General features: G+C 37.7%; 1 non-coding gene across 1 annotated transcript; it reads right to left on the reverse strand.

The window, feature by feature from the left end:
- Window positions 1-7,870: 7,870 nt before the first annotated feature.
- On the reverse strand, window positions 7,871-7,984 carry LOC143019708 (U5 spliceosomal RNA). Its single transcript, XR_012965856.1, has one exon. It is a non-coding gene; the product is annotated as a U5 spliceosomal RNA (small nuclear RNA).
- Between the last annotated feature and the right edge of the window lie 614 nt (window positions 7,985-8,598).

Genomic DNA, 8,598 nt, shown 5'->3' on the forward strand with positions numbered 1-8,598 from the left:
GGCAAAGGAGGAAAAGTGTTTGAATGGATTAGGACATGGATCAGTGACAGAAATCAGCAGGTCATCATTAACGATGTAAAATACAAATGGCGGAGTGTTACTAGTGGAATTCCCCAGGGCTCAGTGTTGGGCCACTTATTGTTCAATGGGATTATTAGTGCTGTTAGTTTGCAGACGACATTAAAATAGGACGCCAAATCAGGCAACGAGAAGACGCCGGGATACTGCCGAATGATTTTAACAAATTGTTCACATGATCGGTGAAATGGCAAATGAACTTCAATATCTCAAAGTGTAGAGTGTTAAATGTAGGTTTACACAACCCAGAAAGTAGATATAGCTTAGATAACATTTTTTTAGAGAACACTAAATGCGAGAAAGACTTGGAAGTGTTAGTGAGTCCTGACGTTGAATCCAGGAAACAGTGCATTAGCGCCAGGAATAGAGCTAATAGAGCATTAGGTTTTGTTGCTAGAACAGTTAGGAATAATAGTGCAGAGGTAATTATCAAACTCTAGCTAGAGTTAATTGGTCCCATACTTGTCTATGCGGTACATTTTTTTTGGCCTCCATCCTATAGAAAGGATATCAATTTACTAAAATCAATACAGAGGATAATGACCAAAATGATACATGGGCTCAGAAATTTACCTTACGAGGACGGGCTTAAGCAGCTTAATTTACTCTACACTGAAAATCCATCTGGAACGAAGATTGGTGACATGATAAAAAGCGGGACTAAGATGAGGGGGAGAGAAGACAGCGTCGTATATAAGATCCCATGCACATCATGCGATAAAGCATACTACGGAGAGACTAAGAGGGGCCTTAACACTAGAATCAGGGAGCATAAGGCCGACCTCCGTCACCATAGACTCACCAACGCAATGGTGGTGCATGTTGACGATTCTGGGCACCTCCCACAATGGAACCGAGCCGAGATTCTACACGAAGGTATGGATAAGAAGGTCAGAAAATCTATAGAAGCTGCGTACATCACCACTCGTCCGAATATCAACAATAAGGCTGGGAGCTTCACCTGGGCCAAATCTTCAGCGAATATAGCGCTTCGTGATTGGCTGTCTCAGCGGGCCAATCAGGACGCAGCGCTATACGTCCGCACACCCCCTTGAGCCATAAGGCGGGTTTATAATCTCTGTATGTTTCTAGTATGCTCATTCCTTTGAGAAAGTCGTTAGACGAAACGTCAGGAATAAAGCTTCACCTCCAGTCCATGTTTCCTTTACCGTGTCTATACAACTTACTCTACACTCTCTACAAAGACAAGAAAACTTTATGGATGGAGGTAATCGGTGGTAATGGACATGGAACTACCTAGAATAGGCCTTATGATCTCATGCAGTCTCCTTCTTTTATGTTCTTATATTCTTATTTGGCTTCTTCCTTATTTTGTCTTTCTCTCTTTATATTTCTATCCAAATTCCTTTTCTCTCTTTTTCTCTCTTCTTTTCCTCTTTCATATCTTTTCTCTTCGTCAGACTTTTTTTTTCTCTTCTCTCTTTTTCCTTCGTCTATAGACTCTCGCTCTTTTTTCTCTTCTCTTTTATCTTTTGCGTCTGTCATCATCTTTCTCTATACTCTCTTCCTCTTCGTTTATAATATTCCCCAGTTCATATATCACAGCTTCATATTCTCTTCATTTTTCTTTTTCTTCTCTTCCTTTCCTAAGTACTTTTCCCATTCTCTCTCTCTTTTTCATTCTCTCTCTCTTTTCCATTCCCTCTCTTTCCTTCTCTTTATGTCTCTTACCAAACTGTCCCTTCGTTTTCTCTTTAATTTTCTTACTTCTTCCCTCATATGTCTACCCATCCCTTCTACTCTCTTTTTTGTCTTGTCCATCTCTCTCTTCATCTCTCCCTCTCCTCTCGTTTCTCTTTCCTCCTCTTCTTCTCCTCTCTTCCATTTTCTTTCTCTTTTCTTTCGATTACTTCTATTCTCTGCCATGGTTTCTTCCTTCTGCCGTTCCTCTCCCTCCTTGTCCTTGTATGGGTTAATGAATGCATGCGCTGTGTAGCCGATATCTTAGGGACTTTAGTGGCACCCCGATGGACCATAGTCACGTAGTATGTTTTTTTAGTTGGAGACTCACCTCACAAAAAAAAAAAAAAAAAAAAAAAAAAAAAAAAAAAAAAAAAAAAAAAAAAAAAAAAAAAAAATACTATCCTTGGATCTCTTTCCTTTATCATCTCTCCACCTTTTTTTGGTGCAATATTGTCCTTTAGGATAGAGGCGCTGTTCATTGCTGGAAAAAATATCCTTTTTTTTTCTTCTTTATTATTTACCCTCTATTTAGGATAGAAGTCTTCGTTGCTAATTTTTCTTCATTCCATTCACTTTCCTTCGTCTATTTGCCTCTTCCATTCTCTCTTCTCAACCCTTTTCCTCCTCTCTCTTCTCTTCTTTATCATTTGGCCTCTCTTCTTCGCCCGTTCTCCCGTCTCTTCCTCTCTTTCAACATCTGATCTTCCTTCTCTTTCTCTTCTTCTTCTTCCCTTTTCTCTTTTCTCTTTTATTCTGTTTGCTCTCTTCCACTTCTTTCTCTCTCATTCTCATCTGCTCTTAAAAAAAAAATCTTCATTTTTCTCTTTTTCTCTTTACTTTCATCCTTAGTCTACTTTCTTCTCTTTCTCTCTCTTTTCTCTTTTTTCAACTATTCTTCTCATTACTTTCTCTTCTCTAGTTTATTTTATATTTTCTTATCTTCTCTTTTTGTATATTTCTCATTCTTCATTCTCTCTTCTACTTTCCTCTTTTTCTATGTATTCTCAATTCTATTCTCTCTTCCTCCCCTCTTCTCTCTTTGTCCCCTCTTCTCCATTCTGATCTTATCAGTTCTCTTTTTTTTAAGAACATCGTATGAATGTTAACTGAACAGAGAAACAGTGATTTGTTAGAAAAATAAATAAATAAAATAAAATGAGATAAAATAAAATGATGATGATGATGATATGTTTTAACGTCACACCCTCCCCCCTATCGGGAGGCTAGGATGGTGCCCCTCACAGAGGGCTTTGTAGCGTGGAATTCAATGAACCATAATGCCCTTGGTTCAACTTCGCTGGTGGCAGGATTCGAACCGCCCTCACTTCGACCTTCGCTGCAAGTAACGACGCCCTAACAAAAATAAATTTAAATTAGAATTAAATATAATAAAACAAAATGAAAAATAAAATTTAAATTAAAAAAGAATAAAATAAAACCAAATAAGAAATTAAATAAAACGAAATAAAATTAAATGAAATTAAATTAAATGCTTAATGATAGTGGGCCTTCCTATGGTCATTTCTGTTTGTTCCTGACGATTCAATTCAATTTAGGGAAATTATCTCTCATTCTAGATATTATGAATCTTAGTGCGCCTGTCTTATCTCTCCGACTGTACGTTTTACATACTCAATACTTTAGAGGCCTTAACAACATCTCTACGGACCAGAGGGACGCATTTATTTTATAATAATTGGAGACTGATTTCAATCCAAAGAAAAGTGTAGGTACTTTTTACTATGTATTATCTTATCTACTATATGTGTGTCCAAATCACTATACAGTATGATATACATACCATTCATCTATTTTCACGGAAAATCTAAATATCTTGTATATATACATATATATATATATATATATATATATATATATATATATATATATAGATAGATAGATAGATAGATATTGTAAATTATTATTTATATGTTTATTTATCATTAATCATTATCTATGGATCTTATTCATCTACTTATTTATTTATTTACCTATTCATTTATTTATTTATTTATTTATTTATTTATTTTTTTTTTGCGCATCTGACCTAGTTATGGACCAAAAAAACTGCTACCGGTATGCTTCTTCCTTTGTAATCCTTTTTAATATGCAAATAACCGAGGTTTTACCCACAGCATATATACGTCCGGGATGAAAATCATCTTCATTATATTATATTTCATTCATATGTGAATGTATTTATAATAGCGGAGATTTAATTGCAATGAAGTGGGAGCTACCAGTGTTGGGGAGCCATTTTGATCACTGGGACTCATTGAGGTAGATAGATTGAATTTTTAATGAAGAATAATGAAGGGGTGAGGTCATGTTAAACAGATACAGAGGGAGGGAGAGAGAGAGAGAGAGAGAGAGAGAGAGAGAGAGAGAGAGAGAGAGAGAGAGAGAGAGAGAGAGAGAGAGAGATATTGGGGAGGAAGACACACACACGCACGCACACAGACACACACACAAACACACACACACACACACACACACACACACACACACACACACACACACACACACACACACACACACACACACACACACACACACACACACACACATCCCCAAACATACACCCCTCACATACAAATACACACACGCACGGTACTCCAACTCTGGTGGGCAAGGAATTGTGTTTGTGTGTGTATTTCCCTAATTATATTTTGTGGGAAGAGAGCTATGCTCGTAGTGCACCACTATTGTATCTTTCCGCATCCAGTTTTTTCTAAAAGTCATATATAGTTTTAGCACTCACTGTTTTCTCAGTGTGTGTGTGTGTGTGTGTGTGTGTGTGTGTGTGTGTGTGTGTGTGTGTGTGTGTGTGTGTGTGTGTGTGTGTGTGTGTGTGTGTGTGTGTTTGTATGTTTAAATATATGTGTATGCTTGTGTATGTATGTAAGTTCATAGTATTACCCATAGATCGAGTCATATATGAACTCTGAGCTCTCATCCGGAATGTATATGTATATGTATATGTATATGTATATGTATATGTATATATATAGTATATATATATATATATATATATATATATATATATATGTACATACAAACATGCATATACCAATGGCTTTTTCCCCCTTGCAAGAAAGGTGGCCAAAGTTAAAGGCATAAAATCCACTCCCATCTATTTCATCCCCACATACTCCACTCCCATCCACTCCCTTTCTTCCCTCTTACCTTGGCTCCTTCTGAATGATGGGACATCCCTGCATCTCACCCACTGCCCTGGGTCAGATGCAATGTAGCAAGACACAGTACATCCAAAGCCCATCCCCTTTGGTACGTCCCCTCATACAGAAAAAGAGAAGACGGGGAGAAATCCCTTCGGGCTGTGTCAAAATACCATTCACGCATACTCTCTTACTCCCCATCCCCACCCACTCCTTCCATGCATCACAGCATCATCCATACACAACCATTCTCCACTCACCTCTATCTTCTGTCTTCTCCCTTCTTTCCCAATGTCCCTTTTACTCCATCCATCTCATCCTTGGTCTCCCCTTCATGTTCACTCCTTCCACCTCTGCCTTCCGCACCTCTTTTATTCATTTTTAAACACTTGTTCTTTCCACGTTTCGAAACCATTCTAATACCCTTTCAACAACCCTATCTCCCAACTTCCTTTCCACCCTCGCTCTCCTCCTAACCTCCTCGTTTCTCATTCTATCCAGCCTGGTAACCCCTACCATACTTTTCAGGCATTTCATCTCAAACACATTTAAACTCTTCCTCTCTTCCTTTCTTATGTTCCATGTTTATGTCCCATACAGAACTGTCGGCACAACCACTTCTTCATACAATCTCCTTTTAGCATCCATTCCCAAATATATATTTCTCATTACACTTCTTAATCCCCCAAGTCATTTACTTGTTTCTCTCAATCTACATTCTACCTCCACCTCTACTCCCTTTCCCGCCATATTCTCCCCATGTACATCTCATCACCTTACATTTACCCACATTTATATAAATATATATATACATACATATATATATATATATATATATATATATATATATATATATATATAGTGTGTGTGTGTGTGTGGATTCAGACGAAACAGGTTCATAACAGATCACATACACACAATAAGGCAGACAATGGAAAAATACTATGAATATGATAAAGATCTCTGCCAACTATTCATAGACTTCCAACAGGCATATGATAACATACATCGGGAATCAATGTGGCAGATCCTCAGAGAACTTCAAGTACCAGAGAAACTGGTCTCTAATAAAGGCATGCTATGTAGATAGCAGATGCGTAGTAAAGGTGGGGGGAAGGAAAAAGAAGAGTTCGAGGTAATTAGTGGACTGAGGCAAGGGTGCATTCTATCTCCAACACTCTTCAACCTCGTGATAGAATAAGGCGCCCAGGGAGAGTTAACCACCCAGGAGCGAGATTTGACACAGGAAATATAGGGCTTTTAGCCTATCCATATGACGTTGTCATGATAGCCGAGAATATGGATGAGATTAACGAAATGTTCACACCATTCCAGAACACAGCGGGGCAAGCAGGCCTGGTGTGCATCGAGAGTAAGACCGCAATCAAGAAAATGAGTAGAGAAGGCGGCAATAGAGGTAACATGCAGGTCGGAACCCTAAATGTACAAAATACAGACAAATTCAAATATTTAGGAGCCTTGTAACGGAAAGAAATGAGATGGACATTAAAATAGATGAATGGATTGCAGCAGGAAACAGATGCTACCATGCTCTCTCTACCATTATGAGAAGCAGAATGGTTAGTAAGAAAACAAAAATGAGAACATACAACATTTTATTCAGACCAACAGTGTTATATGGTTGTGAGACTTGGACATTGACCAAACAAAGAAAAAGAAAACTTGAAGTCTTTGAAAACACTATTATTAGAAGAATTCTGGGCCCAGTGTATGATGCGGAATCGGGAGAATGGAAACGAAGGCACAATAAGGAAATTAGAGAACAGACAGGACAACAAATGCTGCATAATGTCGCAAGTGGGAGAAGGGCAAGGTGGGTCGGTCACTGTGCCAGGATGGAGCCAACAAGATGGCCAAAAATGGTGATGGAGGGAAGTATAAGGGGTAGACGCCCCCAGGGAAGACCTAGGTACCGGTGGAGCGATGGAGTGGCGAATGACGTGGCCCGCATTAACCCTGACCTACAAAATTGGAAGGAAACAGCGGAGGACAGATTGGTCTGGAGAGGCATAGTGAAAGCGGTGAAGGGACTGCAGTCCTGATAGCCATTGGAGTAAGTAATATACTATATATATATATATATATATATATATATATATATATATATATATATGTACACATCGCTCACGAGTCCAACACGTGATCCAAGACCATGGTGAATCACACACACATACGCACATACGCTCACACACACACACACACACACACACACACACACACACACACACACACACACACACACACACACACACACACACACACACACAGGTACACACAACGCACCCGCTCCGCCGTATTTAGAGTTCACGGTAAACTCTATCCGGGTTGAGTTGATTCAAGAGAAACATAGAACACATATTACAAGATTGGCTTGGGCTCGTAGCGTTCAAACTAGGTAAACATTTCTAGGTAAATACGCCTATACGTACATAGCCCATAAGCCCATACGTACTTCACACATACGTACATACGTACTTTATACATACGCCCATATATACACACATAAACACATACACATATGGGAGTTCGTGAGGTTGTGTGTACATTTAACATACAATTTTCCAGCCTTTCTAGACGGCGATTATTTTTGTCTGTGTATTGTTATGTGTGGTGCAGTCGGAAGCGTGTTGGTCTCATATTCGCTTAGTTGTAGATTCGAATCCCACACGCCTCTCTGATGCCCAACATTCCCCAAAGCGCATATAGCCTAAGGGCAATGGGTGACGGCTTCGGCCGCAGGTACTCAACGCTTACTCGCTATGATTTAACCTACCTACAGAAAGAGGCGGAACCACAATGATCGCGTAGTATATTATCATTTTCATAGAAAACGGATCCGGGGAAATATGAATAAAAAATAAATAAATAAATAAATAAATAAATAAATAAATAAATAAATAAATAAATAAATAGATAAATAAATAACCATTATGTCGTTCCCCTCCATGGAAATCTTTAGTAAAAGACGAAAGATTTATGGTTTTGAAGGGAAACAAGAGTTATGTATATATAGGGACATATAATGTATATTTCACACACACACACACACACACACACACACACACACACACACACACACACACACACACACACACACACACACACACACACACACACACAAATATATATATATATATATATATATAAATATATATATATATATATATATATATATATATATATATATATATACATATATGTATATATGTATATATGGAATATACAATAAGATACCATTGTAGCATATAAATGATAGATCTTCTATTTGAGTTTTTTATGTTATTTTAATAAGTATATATTTTTGGAACTATTTCTAGTCATTAGATTGGTTGATATAATATCAGTGAATATTTGATAAAACCTTGTTAATAAAAATATTAATGTTTTATGAAAACAGTTTATTCTATTAAGAGTTTATGAAGTTTAGTTTAGTGTAGCTAATGATAGATAAAAGAAGATATATCTTTTTTTACAAACTCTGCGAACCACTACTGTCCCTCTGAAAATGTGGAGTGATTACTGTGTCATAACACTGCATATAGATTAATCTTTATCTACGAGGAAGATCCTGAGATACTTCAGGAGGATCTAAGTTGTTTGCATGGTCGGAGAAATG

This window comes from Oratosquilla oratoria, chromosome 37 (assembly GCF_046742065.1).
Source record: "Oratosquilla oratoria isolate Oo_2021 chromosome 37, ASM4674206v1, whole genome shotgun sequence".
Classification (NCBI taxonomy): Eukaryota; Metazoa; Arthropoda; class Malacostraca; order Stomatopoda; family Squillidae; genus Oratosquilla; species Oratosquilla oratoria.